Raw genomic sequence first — 11,361 nt, 5'->3', positions numbered from 1 at the left:
TATATATATAGTTAACCGTGAATATAAAAAGGTCGAGAAATGCAGAAAAGTATTTCAAAATGAAGATTTTTTTAAAGTATGTCATTTACTAGTCTTTTTCTAAAATTAAAAAAAGAAAGACGTTTTATCTACTTCTGCAACAACAGATTTAAATATTAATAAAGATCCTCCCAGCCTCACTTCAGCTAATGCATTTGGCATTTATGTGAGTAAAAGCATACATCAGCACGAGGAGAATTTGGTTTTTCACTCACTTTGTTTAAATCTCTGTCATCTGTCTTTTAACTCTTGAATCAGTGTGTAAATATAACGAACAGATTTACATGCTCAAGTGTACCAGAGGCAATAAGCAATAAGCATATACTAAAGTGAAAAAATACAATCAACTGTCTATGAAATTAGCTCTTCATCCTCCCAGTTTTCACTTAATCTTTAAATAGAGACAGTCATTTGATTTATCTTTTTCCTGCTGAGTGAAAGCATACTGCTATATATTGGCAAATACCAGAATAAACACTGAGACACTGATTTTTTTTATGTATAAATTACAATTTATTTGCAACAATTTCGTGAATAACTTTATGAAATGGTTAAATTTTCTTAAGCATTTACTGAATCAACACTAGTAGGCTTAGATGCATTTAGATGCAATCACATATTTATATAAAAAATGAGGTGAATATAATCCATAATTACATTTTACAAAATAAATTAAATAAATAGAATCTTGGTGACATTAAGTAACTTAACTTCTTTAAGTTGACTCAATTACAAACTGCCAGTAACTCATCATTTTAATCATCAATTGAACATTATTACATTTTTTTGAAATTTTACATAATTTTATTCCATATACTTCCCTCTTGGTGATATATTTTGCATGTTTCTATTACTCAACAAGTATTTTAGCAAGTATTTACTAAGTACCTGTTGTATGTCAGGCATATTCTACATGCTGATGATACAGCTGATACAGCTACAAAAAAGAATGCTGACTTCACGACCTTCAGTCCTTTCCCCAAAAAAACTATTCTTCTTCTAAATAAGAAGTAAATACTCCCTCCTCTTGATAAATTACCACCATTAAAATGTATATATTTTTCCCATTATGGTATTATATTCCACTACCCATCCCTCTTAAATTCTGAGTTATTGCAAACAATAAATACAAGTCCATCCATATGTCTCTACTAGAGATCACCTTCCTTCAGTCTTACAAACTCTCCTTCCAGGACTTGACCAACCAGCCAAAATATTCACCACTGCTCATGATTCGGTGTATATTCTTTCTTTCTTTTTTTTTTTTTCACTTTTATTTTAAGTTCGGGGTACAAGTGCAGGTTTGTTACATAGGTAAACTTGTGTCATGGGGGTTTGCTCTACTGATTATTTCATCACTCAAGTATTAAGCCTAGCACCTATTAGTTATTTTTCCTGATCTTCTCCCTCCTCCCACCGTCCATCTTCTTAAAGGCTCCAGTGTGTGTTGTTCCCCTCTATGTGTCCATGTGTTCTCATCATTTAGCTCCTACTTACAGGTGATAACATGTGGTATCTGGTTTTTATTTCTACATTAGTTTGCTAAGGATAGTAGCTTCCAGGTCCACCCATGTTTCATCAAAGGACATGATCTCATTCTTTGTTATGGCTGCATAGTATTTCATGGTGTATATGTACCACATTTTTTTTTTTTTTTTTTTATCCAGCCTATCATTGATGGGCATTTAGGTTGATTCCCTGTCTTTGTTATTGTGAATAGTTCAGCAACGAACATGTATGTGCATGTGTCTTTATAACAGAATGAGTTATACTCCTTTGGTTTTATACCCAGTAACGGGATTGCTGAGTCAAATGGTATTTCTGTTTTAGGTCTTTGAGAAATTGGCATACTGTCTTCCACAATGGCTAAACTAGTTTACAGTGCAACCAACAGTGTAAAACGGTTCCATTTTCTCCAAAACTTCACCAGCATCTGATTCGCTGTCTTTTGACTTTTCAATAACAGCCATTCTGAATGGTGTGAGATGATACCTCATTTTTCTTTTTCTTTTTTTAGATGGAGTCTTGCTCTGTTGCCCAGGTTGGAGTGCAGTGGCATGATCTTGGCTCAAGGCAACCTCCACCTCCCAGGTTCAAGTGATTCTCCTGCCTCAGCCTCCTGAATAACTGGAACTACAGTCATGTACCACCATGCCCGGATAATTTTTGTATTTTTAGTGGAGATGGGCTTTCACTATGTTGGCCAGACTGGTCTCAAACTCCTGACCTCAGGTAATCCACCCACCTCGGCCTCTCAAACTGCTGGGATTACAGCATGAGCCACAGCACCCAGCCTCATTGTGGTTTTGATTTGAATTTCTCTAATGATCAATGATGTTGAGCTTTTTTCATATGTTTGTTGGCCATATATATATGTCTTCTGAAAAGTGTCTCTTCATGTCCTTTGTCCACTTTTTAATGGGGTTATTTGTTTATTCTTTAAATTTATTTAAGTTCCTTATAGATGCTGGAAATTAGACCTTTGTCAGAAGAATGGATTGCAAAAAAAAAAAAAAAAAAAATTCTAATTTTCTAGCTTGTCTGTTTACTTTGTTGATTATTTTTTTGTGTGTGTAGAAGCTCTTTAGTTTAATTGGATCCCATTTGTCAACTTTTGCTTTTGTTGCAATTGCTTTTGGCATCTTTTTCATGATATCTTGGCCCACGCCTACACCCTGAATGATATTGCCTAGGTTGCCTACCAGAGTTTTATAGTTTTGGTTTTACATTTAACTCTTTAATTCATCTTGAGTTAATGTTTGCATATACTAAAAATAAGGGGTCCAGTTTTAATCTTACACATATGGCGAGCCAGTTATACCAGCACCATTTATTGAATAGGAAATCCTTTCCCCACTGTTTGTTTTCATCAAGTTTGTCGAAGATCAGATAGTTGTAGGTGTGTGGTCGTATTTGTGGGTTCTCTATTCTTCCATTGGTCCATGTGTCTGTTTTTGTACTGGTTCCATGCTGTTTTGGTTACTATATCCTTGTAGTATAGTTTGAAGCCTGGTAGAATGATGCCTCCAGCTTTGTACTTTTTGCTTAGGATTGCCTTGGGTATTTGGGCTCTCTTTTGTCCTGTAATACCAGCTACTCAGGAGCCTGAGACAGGAGAATCGCTTGAACCTGGGGGGTAGAGGTTGCAGTGAACCGAGATTCCACCACTGTACTTCAGGCTGAGTGACAGAGTGAGACCCTATCTCAAAAAATAAATAAATAAACAAATTTCAAAACAGATTTTTTTTTTTTTTTTTTTTCTAGTTATGTAAAGAATGTCTATGGTAGTTTAATAGGAATAGCATTGTGATTCAATGACTATTCTAAATTCAAGTTTTGTTTCTATTCGAAGTGAAGACTAGTCAAAATATCCAAGGTTTTCCCCTTTGGGAAAATTTATTCTTGCCATAGTATTTCAAAGCCACCCCATGCGCTAAACCAACACATTTATGAACCAAGCTATGAATTCTTCCTCTTCTATTAGCTGGTCATAGGGAGCCTCCCTGTGGCATAAATATGAGCACCCTCAGAGATTAACTACAGAGGTGCTTGATGTGATTGTCCTGGACCACCTGCACATATAGCTTTCTTATGCCCTCTGGTACTTCTTAGGTGACATCCAGGATATACCACTGCTATCTTACAATGGGTTATTCAACTGTTGCCGGTCTACATGACCTGTGACTTGGTGGATCTGACATTAACCAGCTCATTATGGGCAGCTCTGGCCTCATGGTCATTTGTTATACCATGGTTAGACTCTCTGTATTTACCAAGATCCAGGAGAATGCCAATAGTTTTCTGAAAGTTTTGTAATTCTCTGATACACATAATGCAGTTCCATTCCAGAACTCTTAGTGGGATTCATTGGAACTCCTTTATTGATGCTCTAATACCATAGGGTCATATTGCATCATATTGCTCTAAGTAGCTAGATATTTTGTACCATAACCTGCTCATGCTATGCAACCTCTAGACTCCATTTAAAGCTGGTATTCATCCTATCTGATCCAAACAGTATTCCTAGTATAGAGTATGCTGCCTTCAGAATCCAGATAGACCTACTAGGCATTGTGCAGCTTTCTTATGCTCTCTGATATAAGGCATGCACGCGCCTTGAAAGGCATGTTTCCACAAAAGCCATTAATGTACTAGCATTTCTTTCTCATCTGGGATTATTAGTTTAATGCAATTGATATAGTGACGCATCTGCAAAACGTCCAGTGGTTCTAGGTCTCTAGATTATAACAAAGGAAAGAAGAGTTATCATGGCCCTGAGTGAAGGCTATAATTGTATACCATTGACCTTTTCACATGAATGCAAACTGCTTTTAATCTAAGTCAATGCAAACTGCTTTTAATCTAAGTCAAAGCAAACTGTATTTGGACAAAGGTGGTAGCAAACATATTTACCAGGTCAATGGCTCATATCCTGTATGTTAGCCTATGTTAATCTGTTCTACAGATTATCTATCATCTGACAGAACAGCTACAGCTGAGTTGAGTTTATTACTTGCTTGAGATTAAAGGAGTCTGCTGTCATCCTTGAATTCAGCTGGTCTTTGCACAGGCCAGGCTGGTGAATTAACAGGTGATAAAATGAGGACACTTCACTTGTATTCTTTAGTTTAGGTCTTTAAAAATAGCACTTATTTCTGCCACCCATCTCAGTTTGTGATATTTTTATATTTACTGTCTTACATAATACAAGAACAGTTTAAAAAACTTTAGTTGTCCTTTCTCACTAAGACAGCTCTCACCCCACACAGGCCAAAGAGCAAATGTAGGAATTGTGGAAATATCAAGTATGTTAGTTCCAACTATACATTTAGCAACCAGGGAAATGACCATTGGATTGTGGCCTTAGAAGCTTTGGATCCATCACGAGGACATAGGCCAGACTCTACTCATCGCCTCACCCACAGTTGTCTCCGCTCTAACCGAGAAGTCACAATGACAGCTTGAATGCTGACTATCAATATAGCTCAAGCCTTTGTCTAATGGTTTTGAAAAGATTTTATGTTGTCCATTTTCTCAGTATATAACCATGCAAGTAAAATGACTACTGGTCCCTTCTAGGAAGGACTAAGGAACCATCACTGTGCACAATGGCTGTAGTATTGTCAGTCCTTCCTCCTGGGGTTCTGACTGATCCTTCAGTTAATGTGCTTTGAATCCCAAAACTGTCTGAGTTCTGGAGTCTGTATGATGAAATTGTGGCTATATTTTGAAAATGTCTACCTTTTTCATTCATAGGTTCTTCTTTCTTTCTTGATTATAGAGTGTGAATAGTCATAATCTCACTGGTTGCTCATCTATCTTGTCATTAGGAAAATTGTCTTTTATTAAAAAAAATTATAACTCTATGCAACTTAGGCTCCCATGGCTGCCACTGTGGTGTTGCGTCCAATAGCAATAATTGAGTCAGCCTGACTTCTGATGTTTGAAAACCACCAGAAAACTTTTTTTTTTTTTTTTTTTTTTTGGTCAAATGATGGCACTTAATCTTTGCGCTCAGAGAGCCAAGTTATTTCCTGATGTGAAAACGAACAAAAAGAAAAACAACAACAACAACAACATTTTTTTAACATCAGGAAAACCCCTAAAAAAAGCAATCAGTGAACTTGCTAGTAAGGATATTACTTTCTCATTGACATATAAGTAGACCTTGTCTGTGTTTCACAAACACTGTATTTTTTTATAAATTGAAGATTTATGGCAATCTTGCATCAAGCATGTCTATCGGCATCATTTTTTCAACAGCCCAGGTTCACTTGTGTCCCTGTGTCACATTTTGGTAATTTTGCAATACATCAAAGTTTTTATTATTATTACCTGTTAAGATGACCTTTGGTCAGTGATATTTGATGCTATTATTGTAATTGTTTTGATATGTAGCGAACTGTGAACCACACCTATGTAAGATAGAAAACTTAATCAATAAATATTGAATGTGTTCTGACTGCTCCATAGACTAGCCATAGCCCAGTCTCTTTTCCTTTCCTTGGGCCTCCCTATTCCCTAAGACACAATAATATTGAAATCAGGCCAATTAGTGATTCAACAATAACCTCTAAGTGTTCAAGTGAAAGGAAGAGTTACATTTCTCTCTCAATAAATTAAAGGCTACAAATTATTAAGCTTAGTGAGGAAGGAAGTTGAAACCTGAGATAGGCCATAGGCCTTTTTTTGCCAGCTAGCTAAGTTGTGAATACGAAGGAAACATTCTTGAAGGAAATTACATGTGCTACTCCAGTGAACATATTAATGATAAGAAAGAAAAACAACCTTATTACTGTTATGGAAAAAAGTGTAGTGGTATGAATGGAAGATCAAATTAGCTACAATATTCACTTAAGCCAAAACTTAATCCAGAGCAAGTCCCTCAATCTCTTAAATTCTTTTATTTATTTATTTTTTTCACAATATTAGATTATTTTATGGTTTTGGGCACTTGAGTTTTATGTTTACAAACTCTACATCTTTCTTTCAGGTATGCTTCTTTTTTTATTTTTATTTTTTATTTATTTTTTTATTATTATTATACTTTAAGTTCTAGGGTACCTGTGCATAATGTGCAGGTTTGTTACATATGTATACTTGTGCCATGTTGGTGTGCTGCACCCATCAACTCGTCAGCACCCATCAACTCGTCATTTACATCAGGTATAACTCCCTATGCAATCCCTTCCCCCTTCTCCCTCCCCATGATAGGCCCTGGTGTGTGATGTTCCACTTCCCGAGTCCAAGTGATCTCATTGTTCAGTTCCTACCTATGAGTGAGAACATGCGGTGTTTGGTTTCTGTCTTGGTTGATTAGTTTTGCTGAGAATGACGGTTTCCAGCTGCATCCATTGTCCCTTACAATATGTATGCAATTACTCATCCTTTTTTATTGGCTGTCATAGTATTCATGGTTATATATTGTTGTTCCACTATTTTTCTTAATCCATGTTCTTGTCTATCTGATTGACATTTGGGTTTGTATTCCAAGTCTTTTTATTGTGAATAGTTGTCTGCAATATAACTTATACGTTTGCATGTGTCTTTATAGCAGTGTGATTTATAATCCTTTGGGTATATACCCAGTAATGGGATGGCTGAGTCATATGATACTTCTAGTTCTAGAGCCTTGAGGAATCACCATACTGTTTTCCCATAATGGTTGAACAGCTTACATCCCACCAACAGAACAGTGTAAAAGTGTCCCTATTTCTCCACATCCTCTCCAGCACTCTCTTAAACTCTATGACAGCAGAGAAATGTAAGGAAGCTGCCAAAAGAAACCTTTGAAGCAAACAGAGGTTGGCTCACATGGTGGAAGGGAAGAAGCAATCTCCATCACATCAAATTCAAGGTTAAGCAGCAAGTCCTGATATGGAAGCTGCAACAAGTTATCCAGAAAATCTAGCTAAGATAATTAATAAAGGTGGCTACACAAGGCAACAGGTTTTTAATGTAAATGAATTAGCCTTTTATTGGAAGAAGATGCCATCTTGGTCTTTCATAGCTAAGAAGAACTCAATACCTATCTTCAAAGCATCAAAGAGAGAGGCTAACTCGTGCTTCAGGGTAATGTAGCTGGTGACTTGAAGTTAAAACCAATGCTCATTTACCTTTCTGAAAAGTCTAGGGCACTTGAGAATTCTGATAAATCTACTCTGCCTCTGCTTTTTAAATGGAACAACAAAGCCTGGATGATGTTTAATTTATTTACAGCATGGTTTACTGAATATTTTAAGCCCACTGTTGAGTCCTATTACTCCTTTAGATTAGATTCCTTTTAAAAGAGTACTTGTTTATTGACAATGTGGCTCATCACCCAAGAGCTCTAATGGAGAAGCACAAGGAGATTAATATTGTTTCATGCCTGCTAACACAATATCCATTGTGCAGCACTTTAATTTAGGAGTAATTTCCACTTTTAAATCTTATTATTTAATAAACGATTACTTCAATGAATGTGGACAAAGGAAACTGAAAACCTTCTGGAAGTATTCACCTTTGTAGGAGCCATTAATAGCTTTGGTGATTCATTCATAGGAGGAGATCAAAATATCCACATTAACATGAGTTTGGAAGAAGTTGATTCCAATCCTCATGGATAACTTTGAGCAGTTCATGTGGAGAAAATATCTGCAGATGTGGTGAAAATAGCAAGATAATTAGTACTAAAAGCAAAGCCTGAATATATGGCTAATTTTTTTTCTATTTCAAGATAAAAGTTGAACTCATGAGAAGTTACTTCTCATAGATAAGAAAAGATTGTGGTCTATTGAGATGGAATATACTCCTGGTAAAAATGCTGTGAACATTACTGAAAAAACAGCAAAGAATTAAAAATATTATTAAGTCAAATGAGTTGATAAAGTAGATTGGAGAGGATTGACTTTAATTATGGAAAATTCCACTGTGGGTAAAGTGCTGTCAAATAGTATCATATGTTACAGAGAAAACTTTTATGAATGGAAGAGTAAACCAGTTTTGTAAATATCATTATTTTATTTTAAGAAATTGCCACAACTACTTCAACTTTCAGCACCATCACCCTCATCAGTCAGCATCAAAAATATTAGAATATGCTGAAGACTCAGATTATTGTTAGCATCTTTTAGCAATGAAATATGTTTAATTAAGATATGTACATAATTTACACACAATGTTATTGCACAGTAAGACTACACTGTGGTATAAACCTAACCTTTTATTTTCTTTTTTTAAATTTTAGGGTCAGAGAATACATGTGCAGGTTCGTTACATGAATATACTGGTATAGTGGTGAAGTTCATCCTTCTAGTATACCCATCACCCAGATAGTTATCATTGTACCCAATAGGTAGTTTTTCAACACTCAATTTCCCATAACCTCCCAACTATAGGAGGCCAAGTGTCTGCTGTTTCTATCTTTGTGTCCATGTGTATCTACTCAACATAAGTTTTATATACATTTAAAAATTAAAATGCTCTTTGTGACTTGCCTTATTTTGATATTCACTTTATTGCAATAGTCTCAAACCAAACTCCTGATCTTACACAGAATATAATTGCAAGCAAATTGCTGCCTTTTAATTCCTTCTGCCACATCTGCCACAGCCACCTTGGCATCTCAGTAAGTGTATCAGTTTCCTACTTCTACTATAACAAGTTACCCATATTTTAGGGTCTTAAAACAACGCAAATTTATCTTACAGTTCTAGAGGTCAGAAGTCTGCAAAGGGTCTCACTGGGCTAAAATCAGGTTGTTGGCAAGGTTAGGTTCTTCTGCAGGCTCTAGTAAAATACGTTTTCTTGCATTTTCCAACTTCAAGAGCAAGCTTGCATTTCTTGGCTCATAACCCAGCAGCACCATTGCCCAAATTCCGATGCTGCCATCTATGTGGTTCTTTCTTCTTTCACTTTTTTTTTTCCAGACGTTTTAGGACTTTAATGTTCTTTACATATTCAACATAAAATACTGACAATAGATAGACAAGAGGGGAAAGACTTTTCAGCAAAGTATCACTCTTGTCATCAAACATTACAAAGTAAACAGTCAAGAGAACAAAGGATAAGGTAATTTAACAGAAATGTTTAATGTTTAATTTAATGGCATAACTGAAAAACAACCAACCAATCACCTTTCTTTTCTACCTATGGAAAGAATGGTAAAATGCATCAAGAACTTCTAGACCTTTTCATAAAACAGCTTAAAAAGAGGAAGGGGAAGACTGGGGATGCGGTGCAACTGTTGCTAATGGAATAATGCACAAGGTCAAGGATTTAATAAATTCTAAAAGTGTCTACATGTATCAGTGATAACAGTATTATTATAAATATAAATATATAGAAATATAAAGTATATGGTATTAAAAACAGACCTGGCTAATATAAACATATATAAAGTATGTCACTTCTCTTGTAATAACAGTATAAAGATCGATCTACAGTTTGCCCTTTGCCTTAACTCCTCTTAAACCACTCCTCCAATGGTCAATGTTGACCTTGAATCAACAACCGCTGAACCCAGGAGTCCCCACAGATGTCTAGATTCAGCACCTAGAGGGCCCACCTACCCTCTATGCTGTGTGTTACGACTCCAGAAATAATTAATTGCAACTTGCATTTTTAAGTCCAGAGGAAAGTTTGAAATCTAACTAGAAAAAGTAGCAGCAAAGGCATTTTGCTGGTGCTCAGAAGAATGTTGGCTCTGCTGGGGTCACCGTGGTGATTGTCCATGATGACCTACTGGGATTTGCCCTCCGAGAGTGCCCTTCGGTCCTGGAATACAAAGCGCAAGCTGGAAGCAGCTCCTTGTATAACACGCCTCCATGTTTCAGCATCTATGTCATGGTCCTGGAGTGGATTAAAAACAATGGAGGTACCGTGACCATGGAGCAGCTTAGCTCCATCAAATCCCAAATGATTTATGAGATTACTGATAATTCTTAAGGATTCTACGTATGTCCAGTGGAGCCCCGAAATAGAAGCAAGATGAATATTCCATTCCGCACAGGCAATGCCAAAGGAAATGATGCTTTAGAAAAAACGATTTATTGATAAAGCTCTTGAACTCAATATGTTGTCCTTGAAAGGGCATAGGTCTGTGGGAGGTATCAGGGCCTCTCTGTGTAATGCTGTCACGATTGAAGATGTTCAGAAGCTAGCCGCCTTCATGAAAAATTTTTTAGAGATGCATCAGCTATGAACACATCCTAACCAGTATATACTCTGTTCTTGAACAACATACAAAGTTTAAAGTAACTTGGGAATGGCTATAAAAAGTTAACAAACACATTATTTTTCTCAAATGAACATGTTTATTGTAGATTCTTCTTTTTTTGAAAGAACAACAGCAAAACATCTACAGCTCTGTAAAACTGGTGGGACCTAATATTCACCTTAGTTCTGACTTGAACTGGAAGCATTTTAAGAAATCTTCTTCTTGCTTTTCTTTTTTCACTTTTAAGATCTCTTGTGATTACATTATGCCTACCAAGGTAATTTAGGATAACCTCTTAGAGGTCAACTTATTAACAATCTTAATCTTGTCAGAAACATTAATTCCCCTTTTCTATACAGCCAAACATACCAAAGGTTTAGGAGCTTAGAATATCGTTAGTGGACATTATTCTGCTTACTGCAGTCTGTATGTGTTATTACATTTTGATATTTCTAGAAGCCATTCCACCAGTGTTTCTGCCCCATCTCCCAGAGTTTCTGTGTGAATATTCAACCATAGAACTTTCTTTAGAGGTCAAATATTCTTACAATTAAGTATGGACCTGGTCCTCATCTTTCTCTTCCTACCCAATGTAGAAGATGAGATCTTCTTTGCACAATAAT

The 11,361-nt window shown here is 36.1% G+C and overlaps 1 pseudogene; it reads left to right on the top strand.

Annotated features, from left to right (window-relative positions):
• Positions 1 to 10,723, top strand: part of LOC108513967 (phosphoserine aminotransferase pseudogene) — a 170,160-nt pseudogene extending 159,437 nt beyond the window's left edge.
• The last annotated feature ends 638 nt before the right edge of the window (positions 10,724 to 11,361 follow it).

The sequence above is a fragment of the Rhinopithecus bieti genome, unplaced genomic scaffold (genome assembly GCF_001698545.2).
Source record: "Rhinopithecus bieti isolate Rb0 unplaced genomic scaffold, ASM169854v2 scaffold_33082, whole genome shotgun sequence".
Taxonomy (NCBI): Eukaryota; Metazoa; Chordata; class Mammalia; order Primates; family Cercopithecidae; genus Rhinopithecus; species Rhinopithecus bieti.
Note: the sequence above shows the minus strand (reverse complement) of the source record. Positions and strands in the feature narration are given on the sequence as shown.